This window comes from Elaeis guineensis, chromosome 4 (assembly GCF_000442705.2).
Source record: "Elaeis guineensis isolate ETL-2024a chromosome 4, EG11, whole genome shotgun sequence".
NCBI lineage: Eukaryota > Viridiplantae > Streptophyta > Magnoliopsida > Arecales > Arecaceae > Elaeis > Elaeis guineensis.
Window position 1 is genome coordinate 129,496,480 of NC_025996.2, and position 11,723 is coordinate 129,508,202.

Here is an 11,723-nt window from a genome sequence, read left to right on the forward strand (position 1 = left end):
GTTATTGAAGGATGACCCATTCATTTTTTCATCTCAAGCTCGTCAAGTATTTTATATACAAGATGCAAAAGATAAAGATTGATTTACTGTCATCAAAATAAAACTTAGAGACTTATATGATATGGGAAACCAATTGGAGGATGATGACAATGACACTTATACACAATGTATGCCTTGCAATTTTGTGCCAGCTGATGATTTAAATGCTACGACGACATTGGTTAGGACAGAATTTGAAGGAAACACTACTGCTTGATTGTTACTGGTAATAATTATTTATGATGTATATATTTTGCATTAATTATTGTGTTATTTACTCCATATATTAACTGATTCTACCTTTTATTTATATAAATGCTAGGTGACATCATGTGTCGCAGGGGATGATACGCTGGTGTGCAGTTCCAGTTTTCACAGACAGAGGCCGGTACATCTTCTTCAGCACAGTAGTCTGAGGCCAGTTCAGCTGCACAACATTCTGAGCTCTGTCCTTCATCATCAGCACAGCACGATCCTCCTGTTCATCAGCCAGATGATGAGATACACGTGCAGGGTATATATTATCTTTCATATAATTTTATTTTTATTTTATTTTATGTATATTTATGATATAGTTACTTTTATGTATTTTTTGCAGACGGATCCGAGAGAGTACGTCCCAGACAAGGATCCACAGTAGTACGAGATGTGTGGCAGATGCGTGAGGGCGAGAGAATTATTGTGGAGTGCAATCAGCTAGGTCAGCCAATTAAGAAAGCTGACTGCTTATTGACTTCATTTTTGGGGACTGTTGCTCGGAGGCCTCAGCTATGTCCGTTGGGCTATGCAAAATGGAATGACATGCTTCCAACGTACAAAGTTGAGCTCCTCCGAGTTATAGAGGTAATGAATTGATGTTCATACTGTATATTAATTGTTAATCACTAATATAATTTATTTTATTTAATTTTTTTTTATAGAGCAAGTTTGTTCTCCCTCCTTCCACTCATGATTTTGTAATGAAGTCTCTCAACCGCAAATGGAAAGAATATAGAGCACAATTGAAGAGGGACTATATGAGATAGGGTATGACAGAGGAGGTTGCTAGGAATTGTCCTCCTGATGTACCCCCTCATCAGTGGATGGAGTTGGTTCATTATTGGTTCTCCGAGAGGGCACAGGTATATTATCTACTCATTATCTTTTTTTTAAAATATTTTATAAAAATATTGATTTTTATTATATATTATATATTATACATATAACAAGTTCTTTACTTTATTTTACAGACTTATTCTGCTATTGGTAGAGCTGCATGAGCAGCTCAGTCTGTTCCTCATACATCGGGGTCGAAGAGTTATGCACGACTCCGACAGGAGTTTGTATGTTCCTTAAACTTTCATAATTAACTTTTAATTTTTATATTAAAATATTTATATAACTAATATCATTATGTATCGTGGACCATGTCTATATCATGATACTCATATATTTTTTTAAATTATTATAACTATTTGCTTAAAATTAAAATTATTTGTGTAGGTGGATGAGCATGGGAGGGAACCCGATAAAGTGGAGTTTTACCGGATGACTCATACTCATCAGGATGGTACTTTTGTTCGAGATGAGTCGAGAGATTTATATGTACGGCATTATTAATATTCTATTTTTTACAATGATTTTAATTTAATTTTGTTAGCTATTAATGTATAACTCTTGTTTTCAAAATAAATACAGGAGAGGGCTATATCTCTCATTGTGGAGCGTGACGACAAGTCCGCAGCATCTACGCAGCAGAGCCGTATCGAGGCCGAGGTGTTCACAGAGTTGATGGGACCAGAGTGCTACGGCCGAGTGTGGGGTTATGGAGTAGGAGTCACCCCCACTCAGTTATCTGAGGTTAGTAGATATACGCAGCATGCTGCAGCAGATGCTCAGGATTCACACATCTGCAGACTCGAGGCGGAGATACAGGAGATTAGACAGAGTCGTGCCACTGAGATGGAGGAGATGCGACAGAGCCATGCCGAGATGCAGGCCATGAGGGGACAGATTGATCGGCTTACATCTTTATTAGAGATGTATGGCCCATCTCAGGAAAATATATATTATTAAATATATATTTTTGTATTAATTTAATGATCTATATATTTTTATTTATAGATATGCAAATCATGCTTTTGATATGTTTCTTGTAGGCTTCTGGCACATCAGGCACCCGTCGAGACAGCGGCACGTCACGTGGAGACAGTGACGACCATCCGCCTACGGATTGATATTATTTTATTTTTATTGTATTCTTATATTTATTTATATTACTCTTGATTGTAATGGATGATTAGTACTTTATTTTTATTTATATAAAATAATATCTTTTGATTTGGTTAAATTTGCTATTGAAGTTTGCTTTTGGTGTGAATGGTGGTGATTGTACAGGTGTGAATATGTTGGAAAATGTGTCCCAAAAAGCCAATCGTCAAGCTGTTGACGGTTGAGCAACCAAGTATTGTAATTGATTTGTTAATAAATAAAATATATTTGGCATTTTCATCATAAGCTTTGATCTTCTAATGAACTCCGTTGTTATGATGAAGTCCTTAGGACTATTTAGATTCGATAAAGAGAGGATTTATCGATTAGTCCTTAAAACAGTTCACGACCAAATGATAGGCTGTTAATAAGGACAACAGCTTTTATCGAGCATAGGTCGCTGTAGGCCATATGGGTTGGTTGTCCTCTTAACCAAAGAGTGTGGAGATACTAGTATGGCATACAGGTGAGATGTACTGATACATTATCATTGAACGCACTCCAGAGCATTCTACTGTCGAGAATATCTTTGATGGGATATAGGTATAAGTGTCCCTTAGACTTGAGATCACCTCAGTGACTTGCAAACAACTCACTGTGCTTTGGTACTGGACTAACTGAATTTCTAATTCAGAGATGGAAGGCTTCTGGGCACAGTCAAGTACTTGCAAAGTCAGAGTGTGATCGAGATGGGATTGACCACTCCAAGAGTTGGAGAAGAATGAGTCGTTGTATTTCAATTTAGCAAAACCTTGGCCAGGGTAATCCATTAGATGGATTTGATATTTTGAAATACAATGTGGACAACCTGATCAGAGTTGACAGTTGAACTCTGGGGTGTCCTATGATCATTTTGGTCAAGGGGATGAATTATATGAAAACTATATCCGCATGGGTTCTAAGGATGTTGTTCTACACATTCGACCTATCCGATCGTCGGGTACCATTACTAGATGGTCACTTCGATTGGTATAAAAATTTATTCCGATGCTACTGACTTAGGTTCGGACCTATGAGGTCACACACATTAGAGTTCATGATCCGATCGGATGGTTAATCAATGATTAAGAATCGTTCCAGGGTTAAATGATCAATACGATTGACATTTAACCCAATGCAAGTGCTGCAGGAGGATCGATTAGCAATTCGATTGCTAATTGGCTTAATTTGATTAAGCCAATGGGCTGAGATTAAGTCTAATTAAATATGATTTAATTAGATTTAGTTTGGGCTTGATTGGATCAAGTCCAATTAGTTTATTGGATAAGCCAAGTGCAAGGAAAAACTAGTCCTAGTTCAACTAGGACTTGGGTCAATCTAATTTTTAATTTGATTAAAAAATTAAATCAGATTTAAATCTAATTTAATCTGATTAAATTAGGTTCTTAATTGGATTAAGATCTATTTTAATTGGGTTGATCTAATTTTGGTTTGATTTGGTTTGAAAAACCAAATTAAAACAAGTCATAAGATAGAATCCTAGTAAGACTAAGATTCCACCTTGCACCACATAAGCCTTCCCCACATCCTCTCTCTCATTCAATGCCAATCTGCTCTTATTTTGTGTGACAAAAGCCCTCTCCCAGGTCTCTCCCACGTTCACAAAAGGTCTCCTCTCTTCTTTCTTACATGGAAGGTGGTTTGGATCAAATAAAAAAGGAATAAGTTTGGATTTTGAATTCTATGAGATAGAGTTTTAGAAATCCAAAACTCTTTCAATTTTGCATTGAATTTATTCAATTTTTTTTTAACATTTTTGTGGCTTTTAGGGTACATATTGTGCACCCTTTGGTAATGATCCATGCATGAAAATATGGAGGAGGTGCTCAAGAGTTGGGCGCCCCTTAACTTGCCATGTTTGGATAAGCCTTGACTAGGTATTTGACCTAGACAAGGACTCTATCATATCTCTCTATATAAGATGAGTTTCTTTATAAAATTTTTTAAAAAGATAGATATTTGAGAGACCTTTGAGCCATCCAAAAATTAGAGAGAAAGACCTTTGGGTAGTGGAGATATAAAAGACACCAGTTAGGATGTCTAGAGAGAGAAACGAGAAGAAGAAGAGGGTCTTCTTCTAGGGTTGTTTGTTTTCATATCTTTCCTCCCTCCATCTTGAGTTTTCTGAGAGTGTCTCAGATTTGAAACTCCTTTTTTTTCTTTTCATCTTTGGAAGAGTCCAAATCAAAAAGAAGGAGGCACCTGATCAACCATCAAAGAAGGATCAGCGCAGTACTAGCATACTGTGCTGATTTCCTAAAGCAGGACTTCTGATCGAGATTCGTGGGCTCGTGTGGATGACTTCTAGAGGTCGGACACATGTATGGCTTGCAACATCATCCTCAAGCCCAGATCAGCGAGGTTAGAATGTCTAACTTGCAAGGTAATAGATCTGATCTATTGTTTAATACAGACATTAGATGTAGTATAGAAATATGTTGATATGATCAACATGTAGTTCATGCTATATTTATATATTTTAATTTTTGATTTAATACTATGTAATAATCATGTAATAGGATCTTAGATCTAGAGATTTTTTATTTTTAAAAAATAAATTTTAATTTATTTTAGTCTTCCACTGTATGATCTTGAAAAAGTTTCAAGATCTAACCCTAAAACCCTAGATCTGGTTCCTACAATTGGTATCAGAGCCTAGGTTCTTTATTACATGATTATTTATACATGTTTAGATTAGTTCTTAGATTAGATCTAATTTATAATCTGATTATTAAATCTGAAATTAAAATTTTAGATCAATCACGAACTGCAAGGTTGTCCTGCTGTAAGGTTTACCCCTTACAGTGCAAAGGTTGTCCTAGTTTGTGTAGATCTATCTTTAATCATAAATTTATTAGATATGATCTAGATTAAATTTATGATTTATTAGATTTAAAAAGTATTTAAATCTAAAATAAAATCTCTTTATTAATAATTTTTGTACAAAGAAATTGTTTAAAGTTGAAACTGTTTCAATTACATGAACCTGTTTAGATTAGATCTAAAGTAGTTTCATGTTTAATTCACTTGTATCTTGATTATAAATCAAACATGCAATATGGTTGGTAGAATCATATTGTAAAATTATTTTACAAATATGAAAATTATTTTTTAAAAAGCCGAACCCAACCCTCAGCCCAAAACTTAATTAAGAATTAAGAAGTTGTTTGATTAGGTTCTAGGATTGTGAATTGAAGAACCTAAGACACAAACCATAACACATTGGGTTAATGGGTTAGTGGGAATTAGGTCCATTAATTGGGTTAGACCTATGGTTAGATTAAAGATGGACTTAATTAAAGAATTGACTAAATCTAATCAATTGTTGTCTTAGATTAGGTTAAGGATTCTCTAGATCAATTACAATAGTTGTAGTTGGTCAAGTCCATGTCTTTAACGAAAACCAAATGGACTTGATTCTTGGCTAAGCGGTCTAGCACGAACTGTTAGGTTGATCTAATCGAAACTAATTAAATTAGTTGGTGTCTAAGGTAAACCAGACCGGTGGTTTTTAATTGAGAGCCCGCTTACCTGACCATTTCTGATGGTGTCTAAGGCAAGCTTTGGCAGACCCTCCCACTGATCGAACTTACCTGGCCTCTTGGTGAAATTATGTTTTGATCGGATCACTTGACTATTCGAGCTGACCCATGTCAGCTAGGTAAATCAGTGTGACTGATTTAGGTGCTCCTAGACCAGCCCTTTTAATGGTCTCCCTTAAGCTGACTTGGTGAAGCCAGTGGGAGGATCATGATAAGCTGGTTCATCTGACCTCATCCTCTATATTATTTAAATCCTCTAAAATTATTAGGTCCTTAAAATGATAAAGTTATGAAGATAACTGAGTCATAGCCTCCCATTAAGGTGTTTGATAATGAGTCCATTAACTCAATAATCATTGCAGACCCAAAGGCCTGGTGCTTGTTGACTAATGGAATTATCCCTCATCATATGACGACTTGGAAGTGTCTCTCTAATGGTGGTTAGGTGAGCCAACCAAAGTTGGGCTTAATCATTCGTTGGTTAGATACACCAAGTATGATCATGTTAATGGTTGGACCTAACCGGATCCTCACAGTGGAGGCCAAAGCCTACTGATTATGTTTCTAGGGAAAAATTAAAATTACTAAAAATTATTTAGAGAAACAATTGGTTATGAACCTACCCTTAGGTGTACATGGGTTGGCCAACCAAAGTTGGGCTTGTATGCAGTCTAAGTGGATTCTAGTACCCACTAAGGAATTAGGATAATTCCTCGAATTGGAGGTAGAGGCTACCAATTCGAATAAAATAGTGAAAGAAACCTTTTGATTAAAGTCCAAATCTTTAGGTTTAATGAATCAATTACTAATTAGGTTATGGTTCTCCTTTGTGCAAATATGGCCACTTCCCTATCGCTCCGATCATTGTTGGACAATGATAAGTTGGTGAGATCCAACTTCGATAGCTGGTACCGAAAGTTGAAGATAGTCCTGGAGCATGAACGGATCCTATATGTGATAATGGATCCTACACCTGAGGAGCCAGCTGCCAATGCACGTGGAACAGTCAGAGACACTTACCAGAAGTGGCTCAGTGACCGGACCACAGTGCGCTGTATCATGCTGGCTGCCATGAGCGACGAGTTCAGTCACAGATTTGAGATGGCTCAGCCAAAGAACATGCTTCAAGTATTGGAGGATGCCTTTGGCACACCCGATGATGTAGAGAGGCACAAGACTAGTTGTGCCATTTTCAATGCCAAAATGCGGGATGATGCCTCTATCACTGATCATGTATTGTATATGATCGAGCTGATGGAACGATTGAGCAAGCTCGGCTTTCCCTTGCATGAGTAGCTTGGGAAAGATGCAATACTGAACTCGCTGCCCAAGTCTTATCTCCCATTCCTCACTCATTATAGAATGACAAAGCCTGAAGAGAACTACCACGGGTTACTGGGGTTGCTTCAGAACTTTGAGAAGGATCACCAACTTCACAAGGAGTCGGTGAACTTAGTGGAAGGTTCATCTTCTGGTTCTCAACCTTTTAAGAAAGGGAAGAAGAATAAGAAGAAGAAAGTGAAGAAGGTGCAAGTTCAGGCTGGGACATCAGTGCAGAGCCAGACTAGAAAGATCAAGCCCGATAAGAGTCTATTCTACTGGCAAGCACCCTAGATTTGATAGTATGTCAGATATCTACTTATGACACTGTAGGCTAGGTCATATAAACAAGAACAGAATAAACAGGTTGACTCAAGAGAAAATCCTCGAAGTCAGTGATTGTGAATCACTTCCAACCTGTGAGTCCTGTCTTCTTAGTAAAATGACCAAGTCACCTTTTACTGAAAAAAGTGAGAGAGCTACTGAGCTCTTGGGTCTAGTACATACTGATGTATGCGGGCCCATGAGCACCAGTGCTAGAGGTGGATATTTCTACTTCATAACTTCACGGATGATCTATCTCGATATGGATATGTCTATCTGATGAAAGATAAGTCGGATTCATTTGAAATATTCAAACGATTCCGAAGTGAAGTAGAAAAATAAACTGAGAAGAGTATTAAAACTCTTTGATTTGATCGAGGAGGAGAATACCTTTTTAGTGAGTTTCCCACATATCTAGGAGAGAATGGGATTCTCTCCCAATGGACTCCTCCAGGAACACCACAGTATAATGGTGTGTCTGAAAGGAGGAATCGGACTCTGTTAGACATGGTCCGATCCATGATGGATTTTGCTAGCTTGCCGATATCCTTCTGGGGATATACACTCGAATCGGCCTGTTATCTGTTAAATAGGGTTCCAAGTAAGTCTGTAATTAAGACTCCATATGAGATATGGACGGGACATAAGCCAGCACTTTCACATCTTAGGGTCTGGGGGTGCCCGGCCTATGTCAAATGATTAGTCACAGACAAACTTGGACCTAGGTCTGACAAATGCTCATTCATAGGGTACCCCAAAGAGACAAAAAGATATTTTTTCTACCATGCTGATGAACAAAAGGTGTTCGTCAGCCTTAAGGCAATCTTTTTAGAAAAGGAGTTCTTTGGTGAAGGAACCGTTGCCTCTAAGGTTGAACTTGATGAAGTTCAACAGGTAGAAGGACCGACACCAGTAGCTGAACCTGAGTCGGATATGATTAGATCAAATCCGGAGCCCAATGTACCTACACCATTAAGGCGATCCGGTAGAGTACCGCGTCAGTCGGACAGATACTACGATTTTTTAGTCCGAGATGGTGATCCCATCGAACTTGATGAGAATAATGAGGATCCAATCACCTATATGGATGCAATGCAGAGACCTGATTTTGAGAAATGGCTTGAAGCCATGAAATCTGAAATGGAGTCCATGAAGGACAACGATGTATGGACATTGGTTGACCCACCTGAAGGGGTTAAACCCATTGAGTGTAAATGGGTCTTCAAAAGGAAGAGGGGCACAGACGAAAAGGTGGAGACCTATAAAGCCCGTCTGGTCACCAAGAGGTATCGTCAACGTTATGGAATTGACTATGACGAGATATTTTTCCCTGTGGCAATGCTCAAATCTATTCGGATAATACTTGCAATAGCTGCCCATCTGGATTATGAGATCTGGCAGATGGATGTAAAGACAGCTTTCCTGAATGGAGAGCTGACCGAAGAGGTGTATATGATACAACCTGAGGGGTTTACATCCACAGATGAGTCCAAGGTGTGCAAGCTTCAGAGATCCATTTATGGATTGAAGCAAGCTTCTCGGAGTTGGAACATGCATTTTGATAAGGTGATCAAAACGTATGGCTTCATTAAGAATGGAGAAGAGTCCTGCATCTATAAATGGGCAAATGGTCCAGTTGTGGTATTCCTTATCTTGTACGTGGATGACATTCTCTTAATCGGGAATGACATCCCCGTACTACAGGGAATAAAAGTTTGGTTGTCATCACAGTTCTCCATGAAGGACTTGGGTGAAGCATCCTACATCCTAGGGATGAAGATCTATATGGATAGATCTAAAAGGATGCTTGGGTTATCCCAGTTCATGTACATAGACACTGTGCTGAAGAGGTTCAACATGGAGAATTCCAAGAAGGGCTATCTACCGATAGGCCAAAAAATTTTTCTCTCTAAGAAGGATTGTCCGACAACTCCTAAAGAGAAAGAGCGTATGAGTAGAGTCACATATGCTTCAGCCGTGGGATCTATCATGTACGCCATGACATGTACAAGACCAGATGTGGCATACTCACTAGGAGTAGTGAGTAGATACCAATCTGATCCTGGAGAAAATCACTGGAAAGTGGTTAAAATCATCCTTAAGTATTTGAGAAATACTAAGGACCAATGGTTGGTTTATGACGAGTCAGATCTGAAACTTGTGGGGTTTACGGACTCTAGCTTCCAATCTGACCATGATGACAGCAGGAGCGTGTCGGGTTATATCTTTACTCTGAATGGAGGAGCCATCTACTGGAAGAGTTCCAAGCAACATACTGTGGCGGACTTTGTTTGTGAAGCGGAGTACATCGCAGCATCGGATGCTGCAAAGGAAGCTGTGTGGCTGAGAAAATTCATCAACGAGCTCGGAGTAGCACCCTCCCTCGATGGTTCAGTCCTGCTCTACTGCGACAGCACTGGTGCCATAGCTCAGGCGAAGGAACCCAAAGCACATCAGCGGATGAAGCACATCTTGTGCCGCTTCCATCTGGTCTGAGAGATCGTGGATCGAGGTGACGTCGACCTTCAGAAGATCGACGGAAAGGAGAACCTGGCCAACCCCTTCACTAAAGCCCTGGCGATAAAGGAGTTCGACAACCACAAGTCGAAGATGGGTATTAGATACTGTGCCGAGTGGCTTTAGGACAAGTGGGAGTTGTTGAAAAATGTATCCCAAAAAGTCAATCGTCAAGCTATTGACGGTTGAGCAACCAAGTATTGTAATTGATTTGTTAATAAATAAAATATATTTGGCATTTTTATCATAAGCTTTTATCTTCTAATGAACTCCGTTGTTATGATGAAGTCCTTAGGACTATTTAGATTCGATAAAGAGAGGATTTATCGATTAGTCCTTAAAATAGTTCACGACCAAGTGATAGGCTGTTAACAAGGACAACAGCTTCTATCGAGCATAGGTCACTGTAGGCCATATGGGTTGGTTGTTCTTTTAACCAAAGAGTGTGAAGGCACTGGTATGGCATACAGGTGAGATATACTGGTACATCATCATTGAACGTGACCAACTCCATAGCATTCTGCTGTCGAGAATGTCTTTGATGGGATATAGGTATAAGTGTCCCTTAGACTTGAGATCGTCTCAGTGACTTGCAAGCAACTCACTGTGCTTTGGTACTGGACTAACTGAATTTCTAATTCAGGGGTGGAAGACTTCTGGGCACAGTCAAGTACTTGCGAAGTCAGAGTGTGATCGAGATGGGATTGACCACTCCAAGAGTTGGAGAAGAATGAGTCGCTGTATTTCAATTTAGCAAAATCTTGGCCAGGGTAATCCATTAGATGGATTTGATATTTTGAAATATAATATGGAAAACCTGATCAGAGTTGACAGTTGAACTCTGGGGTGTCCTATGATCATTTTGGTCAAGGGGATGAATTATATGAAAACTATATCCGCATGGGTTCTAAGGATGTTGTTCTACACATTCGACCTATCTGGTCGTCGGGTACTATTGCTAGATGGTCACTTCGATTGGTACAAAAATTTATTTCTGTGCTATCAGCTTAGGTTCAGACCTATGAGGTCACACACATTAGAGTTCATAATCCGATCGGATGGTTGATCAACGATTAAGAATCGTTCTAGGGTTAAATGATCAATACGATTGACATTTAACCCAGTGCAAGTGTTGCAGGAGGATCGATTAGCAATTCGATTGCTAATTGGCTTAATTTGATTAAGAAAATGGGATGAGATTAAGTATAATTAAATATAATTTAATTAGATTTGGTTTGGGCTTGATTGGATCAAGTCCAATTGGTTTATTGGATAAGCCAAGTGCAAGGAAAAACTAGTCCTAGTTCAACTAGGACTTGGGTCAATCTAATTTTTAATTTGATTAAAAAATTAAATCAGATTTAAATATAATTTAATCTGATTAAATTAAGTTCTTAATTGGTTTAAGACCTATTTTAATTGGGTTGATCTAATTTTGGTTTGATTTGGTTTGGGAAACTAAATTAAAACAAGTCATAAGATAGAATCCTAGTAAGATTAGGATTCCACCTTGCACCACATAAGCCTTCCCCACGCCCTCTCTCTCATTCAACACCAATCTCCTCTTATTTTGTGTGACAAAAGCCCTCTCCCAGGTCTCTCCCACATTCACAAAAGGTCTCCTCTCTTCTTTCTTACATGGAAGGTGGTTTGGATCAAATCAAAAAGGAATAAGTTTGGATTTCGAATTCTATGAGATAGAGTTTTAGAAATCCAAAACTCTTTCAATTT

The 11,723-nt window shown here is 38.5% G+C and overlaps 1 long non-coding RNA gene across 1 annotated transcript; it reads left to right on the forward strand.

Moving 5' to 3' along the window:
- The first annotated feature begins 1,147 nt into the window (after positions 1-1,147).
- On the forward strand, positions 1,148-1,949 carry LOC140857019 (uncharacterized). Its single transcript, XR_012140498.1, has 3 exons — positions 1,148-1,361; positions 1,522-1,623; positions 1,717-1,949. It is a non-coding gene; the product is annotated as an uncharacterized lncRNA (long non-coding RNA).
- Positions 1,950-11,723: the final 9,774 nt, after the last annotated feature.